The sequence below is a fragment of the Pinus tabuliformis genome, chromosome 7 (genome assembly GCF_031772625.1).
Source record: "Pinus tabuliformis cultivar Carrire ecotype Pingquan chromosome 7, CPIR1, whole genome shotgun sequence".
Lineage (NCBI taxonomy): Eukaryota > Viridiplantae > Streptophyta > Pinopsida > Pinales > Pinaceae > Pinus > Pinus tabuliformis.
This window is the reverse complement of record NC_142293.1, coordinates 1341803511-1341815275: the sequence shown is the minus strand read 5'-3', so window position 1 is coordinate 1341815275 and position 11765 is coordinate 1341803511.

Sequence of the window (11765 nt, the reverse complement as noted above, 5' to 3'; positions counted from 1 at the left end):
ACCCCCAGCTTTTGCCTAAGGTATTCAAAGGTCTCCCTGGGCAATGGTTTGGTGAGTATATCAGCAACTTGTTCCTTAGAAGGAACATACTCCAACTTGACCTTTTGTTCAAGCACTTGTTCCCGGAGGAAATGATATTTGATAGGTATGTGCTTGGTCTTTGAATGCATAATTGGGTTCTTTGAAATGTTGATTGCACTTGTATTATCACATAAGATGGAGATAGGTGGTGTACAAGTGATCTGAAAATCCTGCAAGGTCTGCATCATCCAAAGGAGTTGAGTGCAACACGATGCAGCAGCCACATATTCCGCTTCAGCTGTAGATAAAGCAATCGAACTCTATTTCTTGCTTAACCAAGATACTAATCTAGAACCCATAAAGAATGGACCACCACTTGTGCTCTTCCTGTCATCCACGCTTCCGGCCCAATCTGCATCTTTATAAGCATGAAGTGTGACATCTGTATCTCTAGGATACCATAAGCCATAGTTTTGAGTTCCTTGAAGGTACTTGAAAATTCTCTTCACTACCTGAAGATGAGTTTCCTTTGGATTTTCTTGAAATCTTCCAACTATTCCCACTGCATGCATGATGTCTGGTCGAGTACCTGTTAAATAAAGTAGACTTCCAATCATAGATTTGTAGGTTGGTTGGTGCACTGCTACTTATTCATCATTTGCACTGAGGCTACATCCTGTGACCATGGGGGTACATACTGGTTTTGCATCTTCCATGCCATATTTCTTCAAAATCTACTTGAGATACTTGGTTTGAGACAAAAAGATCTCGCCTTCATTTTATTGGATTTGCAATCCAAGAAAATATGTCAGTTCTCCAAGCAAAGACATTTCGAATTCTTTCTGCATCACCAAGGCAAAGCTTTGACTCATAGCTTCTTCATTGCTGCCAAAGATAATACCATCGACATACACAACAAGTATTAGTAATTTGTCATTTTCAATTTTTATGTAAAGATTGCTATCTGCTGATCCCTTTAAAAAACCTTGTTGATGAATATATTTGTCTAAACGGTAGTACCAAGCCCTTGGAGCCTGTTTAAGACCATAGAGAGCCTTCTTTAGTCTGCATACAAGATTTGGATCATTCCCAAGGATGAACCCATCCGGTTTCTCAATGTACACTTCTTCTTCTAAGTCCCCATTCAGAAAGGTTGATTTCATGTCCATTTGAAAAACTTTGAACTTCTAAAAGCTTGAGAGAGCAAGGAACATTTGGATGGCCTCAAGTCTAGCAACAGGAGCAAAAGTTTCTTCGAAGTCTATTCCTTCTTGTTGAGCGTACCCTTTACACACAAGTCTGGCCTTGTTTCTAATTACTTCTCCATTTTCATTCAACTTATTTTTGAAGATCCATTTTGTCCCTATGACATTCTTATCTTTTGGTCTAGGAACCAACTCCCAAGTGTTGTTCTTTTCAATCTGCTCAAGTTCTTCATCCATCGCCTTGACCCAGCATTCATCTTTGCATGCCTCTCTTACATTTTGTGGTTCAGTGGAGGAGAGCAACACCAAATAGCTTGAGGCTTCTGCAATTGTTCTTGTTGTTTGTACACCTGCTTCTTTCTGCCCCAAAATCTGAGATTCTGGATGATTCTTTTAAACGTACCTGGATGGAGTCTTCTCTTCTATCCTTATTTGCTCCTCAGGTGCCTCTTGAGGTTCTTCTTCATCATTTGTCTGATTTGGAGAGTAGTCTTCATCCTCTTCGATATTTTCATGATTTACTTGCCTAGGGATGTATCCTTTTTCATCAACCACTACATCAATGTTGTCAACAATTCTTCCAAGTCTTTTATTGTAACACTTATATGCTTTTCTGTGGGGAGAATAACCAAGGAGAATGCCTTCATCTGCTCTAGGTTCAAGTTTGCCAAGCTGTTCATCAGTGTTCTTGATATAGCATTTGCTCCCAAAAGTTTTGAAATGTTTTACCGAAGGAGTCTCACCATACCAGAGCTCATGAGGAGTTTGAGTGTTGTTCACTCAGACATTTGTTTTGTTGAAAATAACAACCGTAGCAAATGCAGCTTCACCCCAGAAGGTTGCGGGAGTCCCAGATTCATCAAGCATAGCACGAGCCATTTGTTGGACCATTCTGTTCATCCTTTCCACCACTCCATTTTGATGAGGAGTCCTAGCTGTAGAGAATTCCTTTCTTATTCCATGTTCCTCACAGAAATCAAAAAATTCATTTGAGGTAAACTCCCCACCTCTGTCGGACCTGAGGCACTTAATTTTGTGATCTGATTCGTTTTCAGCCAAGGCTTTGAAAGATTTGAATTTTTTGAATGCTTCATCCTTTTGTTTCATAAGTCCCAACCAAACCATCCTAGAGAAGTTGTCAATGAATAATATAAAGTATTCTTCTCCTCGAGGTGACCTTTTCCTAAATGGACCACATACATCTGTATGGACTAGTTCAAGAGGCCTGCTGGCTGATCCTTCCTTCTCAGGGAAGTTAGTTCTGGTTTGCTTACCAAACTGACATGATTTACATATGGTGTTGTCTGGAATTTTGATATCTAGAAGACCACGAACTACCTGGTATTTGCATGCTTTCCTTATTTGTGAAAAGCTTAGATGCCCCAACCTCTGGTGCCATAACCAATGTTCATCATCCTTGCTCAAATAGCATTGTTGTTGTCCTTCTTCAAATATGTATAGATTATTTGGAGTTCTTCTGCCTTTGATCACTGTTTTTCTTGTATCAAGATCACGAACGCTACATCCATTTGATCGAAATATTACCTCGGTTCCTTGATCGCACATCTGACTGACACTCAGTAGATTATGCTTCAAACCATCAACATACAAAACATTTCCAGCTTTGACCTTTTCTTTCAAATGAGCAGTGCCTTTTCCTTTTATGGCTGCAGGTGTATCATTTCCAAAAGAAACTTTCTTACCCTTTTCTAAAGCAGTATATGATTCAAGTTTTTCTTTATCACCTGTCATATGCTTCGAACATCCACTGTCGATGTACCATAGATTTTCCTGTCCTTCTGCATAAAAAGCTACCCACATCTTTCTGGTTTTGGTTCCTTTATTCTCCATGTTCTGGTGCTTGGGGCTTGTTCCTTTGTCTTCCAAAACCTGCTCCTGCATTCAGAATCTTCATGACCAAAGTTATTACAAATAGAACATTCAATTTCATTTTCAAGTGTCGAAAAGTTGTTATAGGTCCTTTTCGTAATCCCAGTCATACTTCTTTGTTTTTGAGCTTCTCTAGTCATGATTGTCTTATAAGCAACACATTGAGCTGCTTTGTGACCAAAGTTATGGCAAGAGAAACATTGGAAATTGAAGAAGATTTTGCGATTATCAAATATACCAGCCGTATGATTTTAATTTCTATTGTCATCCATTCTTGAAGCAAATTGAGAAGTTTTTACGTGTGGCTGGTTGTAGCTTTTGTTCACCCTTAAGATGGATTGCCCCTGGTTTACCTGGTAGTCTTTGTTTGTTCTTGATGTAATTCGTCCCTGCCTTACCTGGTGATCTCCATTAGGTTTTTTCTCATTCCTCCTTGCTGCATCAAGATAGCTCTTTGAGGTGGATGCTTGAGATGTTTCTCCATTATAACCCTGACCTGTCTTGATTAGTGGAGAACGTTGTACATTGATAATCTCATCCAGAGTTTCAGATCCTTTAACAAACTTAAGATTAAGAACCTTTGTTTTCTCAATTTCTTTTCTAAGTCCAACAATTTCACATTCTAACTTCTCAAGAGATATTTCCTTTTCATCAAGTTGGAATTGCAGAGTATCAATGATCATATCTTTTTCTTCTAAACATATTTTGAGTCGAGAAATCTCTTCATAAAAACCATCTACATCTATAGCATCCATGTAATCATCATCTTCAAAGGCCATTAAGAGTTTATAATCATTACCTCGTTCATCTTCGTCACTATTTGATAGGCCATCACTGTCTTCATGAGTGTAGTAACTTTTCTTAGTTGCATTTTGTTTCTTGTTCCATCTAACAGGTTCCTTCCCTTTGTCGATCTTATCTTTGTGAGGACATTTGGCAGCATAGTGACCGACTCTTCCACAAGCAAAGCATTTGAAAGGTAACTTACCTCTGAAACGACCAGTACCCCATTGAAGATTTCTGACAAAATTTGATTCTTCTTCCTCCTCTGACACGTGTCTTGACTCATAGTACTCTCCTTTGCCTGAAGCCTTGAAGGCATCTTCTCTCCTGTCTGATGGACCTCCTTTCCTCATTTCATAAGCAATTAGAATTCCATGCAGCTGTGACATTTTAATGCTTTGTAGATTCTCCTTTTCTTCTATTGCAGAAACTTTAGATTCAAACCTAGGGGACAAGGATCTTAGAACTTTTTCAACCACAACTGCCTCTTTTATTTCTTCACCCAAATTTTTCATACAATTAACAATCTCATCTACAAAAAGAAAATAGTTAGCCACACTTTCATCATTATACATCCTGAGATTTTCATACTGAATTCTGAGGGTTTGAAGTTTTTCTCATTTTACCTGATCATCTCCTTCATAGCTCAGAACAATCTTGTCCGATATCTCTTTTGCGGATTTAAACTGCATTACCTTAACAAATTCTGATTGAGATAGGCATCCTAATAGAGTATTAACCGCCTTTGCATTTGTTTCATATTTCTTCTTCTCAGCCGGATCTGTAGGAGTTGCTGATGGAAAAGTATACCCTGTATCTATGATATCCCAGACTTCTGTACCAAGAGATTGAAGATAGGCAGTAACTCTTACCTTCCAATAAACGAAGTTTGTCCCATCAAAAATCGCTGGCCTGATTAATGCTTCCCTCTCGTAGTTGCTCACGATGAAAGATCTTTCTTCAAGCGATCAAGCTTCTTCTGAAGAACATGCTCTGATACCAATTGTTGGAAATAATACTGAGGGGGGGGTGAATCAATATTATCAAATTCTTTTCAATATGCCTTCCAGATTTATACTTTAATTAATTTGTATGTCAGTGCCATATAAAAATGAACAAGAACAAGAAAAGCACACCAAGGAACACCATATATAAGGTGGAAACCCAATGTGGGTGAAAACCACCTGCTGCAATATGTCTCTATCTTCTTTCAATTAGAAACTTATTTTACAAGAATTTTGTACTGGTGTAGTCCTTTACCAGTACGTAAGCCGCAACCTGTAGAGAGCTACAACTCTCTCTCATTTTCCAGTCTCTCCCGGAAGGGAGCTACAACCCCCTTTTCTCTTCTACTTCTTTAAGGACCACGTTTCATTAATTTTCAAACTGGATCCAAGAAGATCAAATAATCATCAAGTACATGCAAATCATCCAATCTCCTTATACAATCAACCAATGAATCACCCAACTTCTCAGAATGCTATAAACAGAAAAGTAATACCAGAAATCTAAACCCAGAACTCTGCAGCAATAGATAAAAGACAGCCAAAAAATGTTTCAAGGTAGGTCCACAACTTCACCGATATAAACCTACAGATATCCGCAATCTTTCTGTGCCTGAACTGCGCAAATCCGCACTGTATCCTTCTGCTGCTTTGCATACCACCGCACCTTCTCCTTTTGCTGAACTGCGTACCTCAACTCAGATACGCACTACACTGTCTGTCTGACCGCGTACCTCCGCACTGTTCCTTCTGTGCCTCTGCGTATCTCCGCACTATGCTTTCTCCTGTGCTGCATACCTCGCACTGCGCCTTCTGTTGCGCTACGTACCCCCGCACTGCGTCTTCTCCTACACTGCGTACCCCCGCACCTATGCAGTGGATCGCCTGCGAACCTCTGATTAGGGCCAAATTAACAGTCCTCCAATGTGCCACAGTCAATCAGATCCACAGATCTGATCATGCGCCTGAGAGATCACGACTTATCAATAGATTCACCTTTAGTTTTCTCCTTGAATCATTTAGATCTAGCTTTGTAAAACCAAACACCCAAAATTTCAGATCTTAAGATATTCAAATTTCACCAGTGACTACTCAAGTGATCTCCTTCCCCTTTTTATAGTCAAACCCTTATCCACACCATGGGATAAAACCATCAAAAACCAATACAAGGGATCCAAATCGGGGTTCAATAAATTAGATCCTATACCACGGGCCAAAACCATAGGATCGTAAAAGACGGGCTAAATACCAAGGGCCAAACACAGGATACCCCACGTGAGTGCGCTTCTCTCCATTGGAGTGAGTGAACTGGGGGACCGCACCTTATGAATGGTGAATCTGCGGGTATGTCCGCACTCCTTGGACGACGAACCTGCGGGTCCGCACCTTTTGAACGATGCACCTGCGAACCTCTTATTTTTCATCATTTTAAGAACCTGAATAGAGATTTGCCACTTGAGTGAGTTGCCATCAAGTACAACACCTGTACCATAGAGCCAAACCAGAATCATAATGCCAACACTCCAATGTCAAAAGCACCTTACAGGATGAGAACACTTGAGTTGGTAGATTTTAAGTTGAAGATGAAAAATATGGTTAAAAAAGGATACATTAGGCTAAGTGTATTGCCATGGGGCACAATGGTATTGTTTGTGAAGAATAAGGATAGCTATGTTAGTCTTGACATGGTGGATAAGTGTGGATTGAATATATAAGTGCATACAAAATCTTGGTTAGTTCAGTTGGCTACAGTTACAAAGAAGAGAGTTCACCATTTGGTAAGAGCTTGTGCATTTGAGTTAAATTGTATGCCTAGAGTAGAACATTTGAATGTACTGTCATTGGGATCATATAGCATGATTTTTGGTATGGATTGGCTATACCTTCATAGGACTAAGGTGGATTGTTATGACAAAGCCATTGAGTGCTTGGATGACAATGGGGAACCAAGAGTCTTACAGGGAAAGAAGAAAGCCACATAAGTGAGGGTTGTGACATCTATGTAGGCCAAGCGTAGTCGTTGGAAAGGGTGTGTGTTGTTTGAAGTACATATGTCTAGTGAGAAAGGTAATGAACTTAAGGATGCATGTGTTTTGAGAGGGTACCCAGTTCTACAACCATTTCACGATGTATTTATTGTAGATATTTCAGAGTTTCCACGTCACAGGGAAGTAAATGTTTCTATTGAGTTAATGCCAACGACAACTCCAATGTCAAAAGCACCTTACAGGATGAGAACACTTGAGTTGGTAGATTTTAAGTTGAAGATGAAAAATTTGCTTTAGAAAGGATACATTAGGCTAAGTGTATCGCCATGGGGCACAATGGTATTGTTTGTGAAGAAGAAGGATGGTACTCCTAGATTACCCATTGACTACAGGCACTTGAACAAAGTGACCATCAAAAATAGGTATCCATTACCAAGGATTGATGACTTTTTTTATAATCTGAAGGGAGTAATAGTGTTCTTGAATATTCATCTGAGATTTGGATATCATCAGGTACGCATTAAAGAGGAGGACATTTACAAGACAACTTTCTAGACCAAGCATGGGAATTATGAGTTTATTGTAGTTCCATTTGGTTGGACTAATGTTCTAGCTACCTTTATTTGTTTGAGGAATAGTGTGTTGCATCCCTATTTGGACAAGTTTGTTATTGTCTTGATTGATGACATATTGGTTTATTCTATAAAAGAGGAAGAAGATGTTGAACATTTGGCAACAGTGTAGAGGTTGTTGAGAGAGCATCATTTGTATTATAATCTTAGCAAGTTCAGTTTCTTTCACACTAAGGTACATTACTTGGGACATGTCTCCATGGAGGGCATAACAGTGGATCCATAAAAGGTAAGAGCTATCATGGAGTTGGAAGCTCCTAGGAATGTGGATGGGGTGAGATATTTCATGGGGTTAGCAGGTTATTATAGGAGGTTCATGAAGAACTTCTCACATATTTCTTATCCTATTACATCATTGGAGAGGAAAGGTAAGAATTTTGAATGGATAGAGGATTGTGAGGCTAGTTTTGAGCTACTCTAGCAATTGTTGACACATTCTCTAGTGTCAAAGATCGCAGATACGAAAAAAAAAAAATTAAAAACAAATAAAAATAAAAATAAAAATAAAAAATACAATAAAAAATAAAAAATAAATATAAATAAATAAATAAAATTATAGTATGTACAGATGCTTGCAAGAGAGGACTTGATGGATTCCTTATGCAAGATGACAAGTATATGGAGATTGTGCACAGGTTGCAGAAGGTACAGATAGTGGTACAGGTACAGGTACAAGTAGGCATATAGGTATAGGTATAGGTGCAGGTTCACAGGATGTAGGCTATCATCACATGACAGTTGGATTGGTTAGATTTAGGGACATGATATATGTGCCAGATAACAGTGAGCTCAAGAAGTTGATCCTGAGGGAGTTTCATGTGAAACCATATTCATGTCACCCAGCATATCAGAAGATGTAGAAATCAATGAATAAATTCTATTATTGGCCAAATTTGAAGAAAGACATAGTAGAGTTTGTGGCTACATTCTTGGATTATCAGCAAGTGAGGGCAAAGTGTAAGCATCCAGGTGGAATGCTACAACGGATCAATTCTAGAATGGAAATGAGAGGTCATTTCCATGAACTTTATCATAGGATTTCTAAGGACAGTGAAATAGCATGATTCCATCATGGTTGTTGTGGACAGGTTGACAAAGGTTGTGCACTTCATTCTAGAGAAGACTGCATATTCAGCTAGTGATGTGGCACAACTGTTCATTAGAGATGTGGTTGAATTGCATGGAGTTCCAAAGGCGATTTTTTCAAAGAGGGATGAAAATTTCACTTCCATGTTTTGGAAGGAGTTATTTGTAGGTTTGGGAAAATAGTTGGCCTTCAGTACAACCTAGATAGATGGATAGATTGAGAGTGTCAACAAGATATTGGAGGACATGTTGAGGATGTAAGTGATGCATCACAACGAAAATGGAAAGAGTATCTTCCACTAGTAGGGTTCGCTTATAAGAATGGGTATCAGGAATCTTTAAAGATGAGTTTGCTTGAGGCATTGTATGAGAAGAGTTGCAATACCCCCATCGGTTGGAGTGATCCTATTAACAGGGTGTTGATTGGAGTGGACATGTTGGTAGACATGGAGTGGGAAATGAAGGTAATCAAGAAGAATTTGAAAGCAGCATAGGACAGGGAGAAAATCTATGCAGATCAAAATTATTTTTTTAAGGATTTCCAAGTTGGGGAATAGGTGTACTTACACATCAAACCAAAGAATATCTCCTTGCGGATTAGATCATGTGACAAGTTGGCACCCTAATTTTGTGGACCTTTCAGGATTATTGAGAGGATCGGACTAGTAGCCTATCGACTTGCACTACCATCGATAATAAAATTCCATGATGTTCTTCATGTGTCATTTCATAATAAGTATGTTAAAGATGTTGATCATGTGATTGACTTGTCTGTATTGTAGGTGGAGACAGATGGAGAATGCCAGCTGTAACCTCAGTTTATATTGTAGAGAAAGGTGTTCATGGTATGAAATCGAGCAATCGAGTAGGTTAAAGTGTAGTGGAAGCACTTTTGGCTCAATGAAGCTACATGGGAGATGACGGATTAGATGCATGCTATGTATCCTTCATTGTTTGTCGATTGAGGCAAAGTAGTTTTGGTATGATTTTTGGTATATATTTGGCATATGTTTTGGTGTGATGTTTAGGTATATGTACATATGTATATGGATGTAAATACTACTATGAGCTAAGTTATAAAGCTCCAATAAGCAGTATGGGTGTCATGTTATTATGATGCTATATTGTCATGTTGGTTTGCTTTTCAACAAGGTGATCATTGTAAATACTGCATTGAGCTAAGTTATAAAGATCCATGGCCAATATTTTATTTTCAATGTTTTTGATGAGTTATAGGTGTGGTTGAATACCGCGGATGGTGTCTCCCAAGGGGGAGGGTTCTGTAAGATCCCTGGTGAAAATTCCATGTAATAAAAGTTAATAAAGGGCAAATAATAACCATGGTTGATGGGAAACTTATTCCAAGCTAAATGTTGGGTGAAAACATCTTAGTTTGGGTGTTCATTTGGTTTATTATGGCTAAGTAAATTGGAAAATGCAATGGAAAAGGATTTGTAAAGAAAAAATGGCATTTTTGCCACATTTATTTACGAAAATAATGGAAATTAGGAGAAAAGGAAGTTGAAAGGTCACATATTTCATGTGAGGAGGAAATGAAGGAAAATAATGGAAAATGAAGAAAATAGAGGTCTAATTGATGAAAATGTTTCTCAGGATCAGTTGATACCTTTTATCAATTTATTTTGGATCTCTCTCATTATTCTCTGCCTCTCTCTCTTACTCTTGGACACTTAGAGTTTTCTTGGACCACTTTGGCATTGGATCAAGAAAGGAAAAATAAGGCAAGAGGAAGGAAGGAGAAAGAAAGGAAGAGCATGATCAAGAAACTACAGTAGGATTCTTTACAAGTATCGATTCTCATGTGTATTTTCCTTCCTAGATTTGGAATGCATGGTATTGCATGTGTTTCTTTGTTGTTATGGCATGGGTTTTGCCAAGTGTGACCATGTTTTTAGCCTAGCCTTGCCATTTTTGGATAGCCATTGTATGATGGGGTTCTCATTTTTTGGTTGATTTGGATTGCTAGATGGATTTGAAGGTGAATGAGTTAGATATATGAAAGGAAGAACATATGATCTAGTGGTCCCCAAACCAGATTGTGGATTGCGTTAAGTTCACTGGCCTAGTGACCCCTGAACTAGAATGTGGGTTGTGGTAAAGCAAAGTTTTGTGTGCCTTAGTGGGCCTAGGAATGTTTGACTAGTTAATGGCAAGATATATGGTAAATTCTAAAGGTGGTTTCCCTTGATTAGGCCTAGGTATTCTTGTTGGTGAATGGAGGGATATAGGGTAAATCCTATAGGGTGGAGTCTTGGTTTAGGGCCAAGTGATCCCACGATCAGACTGTGGGTTATTGTAAATCCTGAGCGACTGGGAGACAAGAAAATTCCTCACGATGTAGGTGGATAAATCCGGTGGCATCCATGCTTGTTTTGTCCCAGTGGTCTGGTGGAGATCATGGTAAAGCCCGTTATTACATGTTTATGGTGTTGGCCTAGTGATTTGGTGTGGATTGTGGTAAAGCTTGGTTTCTATTGATGAGGGTGAGGTAGTTTAGCCTTGGGATGCCCTGTTAGGTTCTTTTGGTTTGTGTCCCACATTCATTCTTGGAATATGGCATGGGAGTGATTGGCTAAAAAGAGATTTGGTTGAGCCAATCTATAGTCGAGTGGAACGTGGTAGTCCCATCTTGGGTTGGATTTTACATTCATTAATTAGAGGTTATTTCCTTGGCATCTTATGTATAAATGTATTTGTGTATATGTGGATTCTATGACTGATGTATCCTTAATATTTTTGTTGTTATTATTCTGGTTATAAGCATGTATTATGACAATGATGATGTATGGATCTCCTCATGTTTTGATTTGTAAATGAATGAACATTGTATCTATGACCTAATATATGACAATGCAACTAAGGATATAAGAGAACAATGATTCTTAGTGATTCTCATATAAGTATGAGACCCCTATGCTCATATTTGTTGTTTAAACACATACATTACATATTTGTGACATGTTTGTTGAAATTCCCATCATGGCTAGTAGGGGTCTAGTTAAGTCCTTTTTTAATTAATTGCATTTGGATCCTTATTCTATTGTTATATTTTAGTTCTGAGATTGTCATTGAGTTTTGGGTAGAGACCTCGACTCTGGGCCTAAAAAAGTGGAACAAATCTTTGAGTCGGAGGCA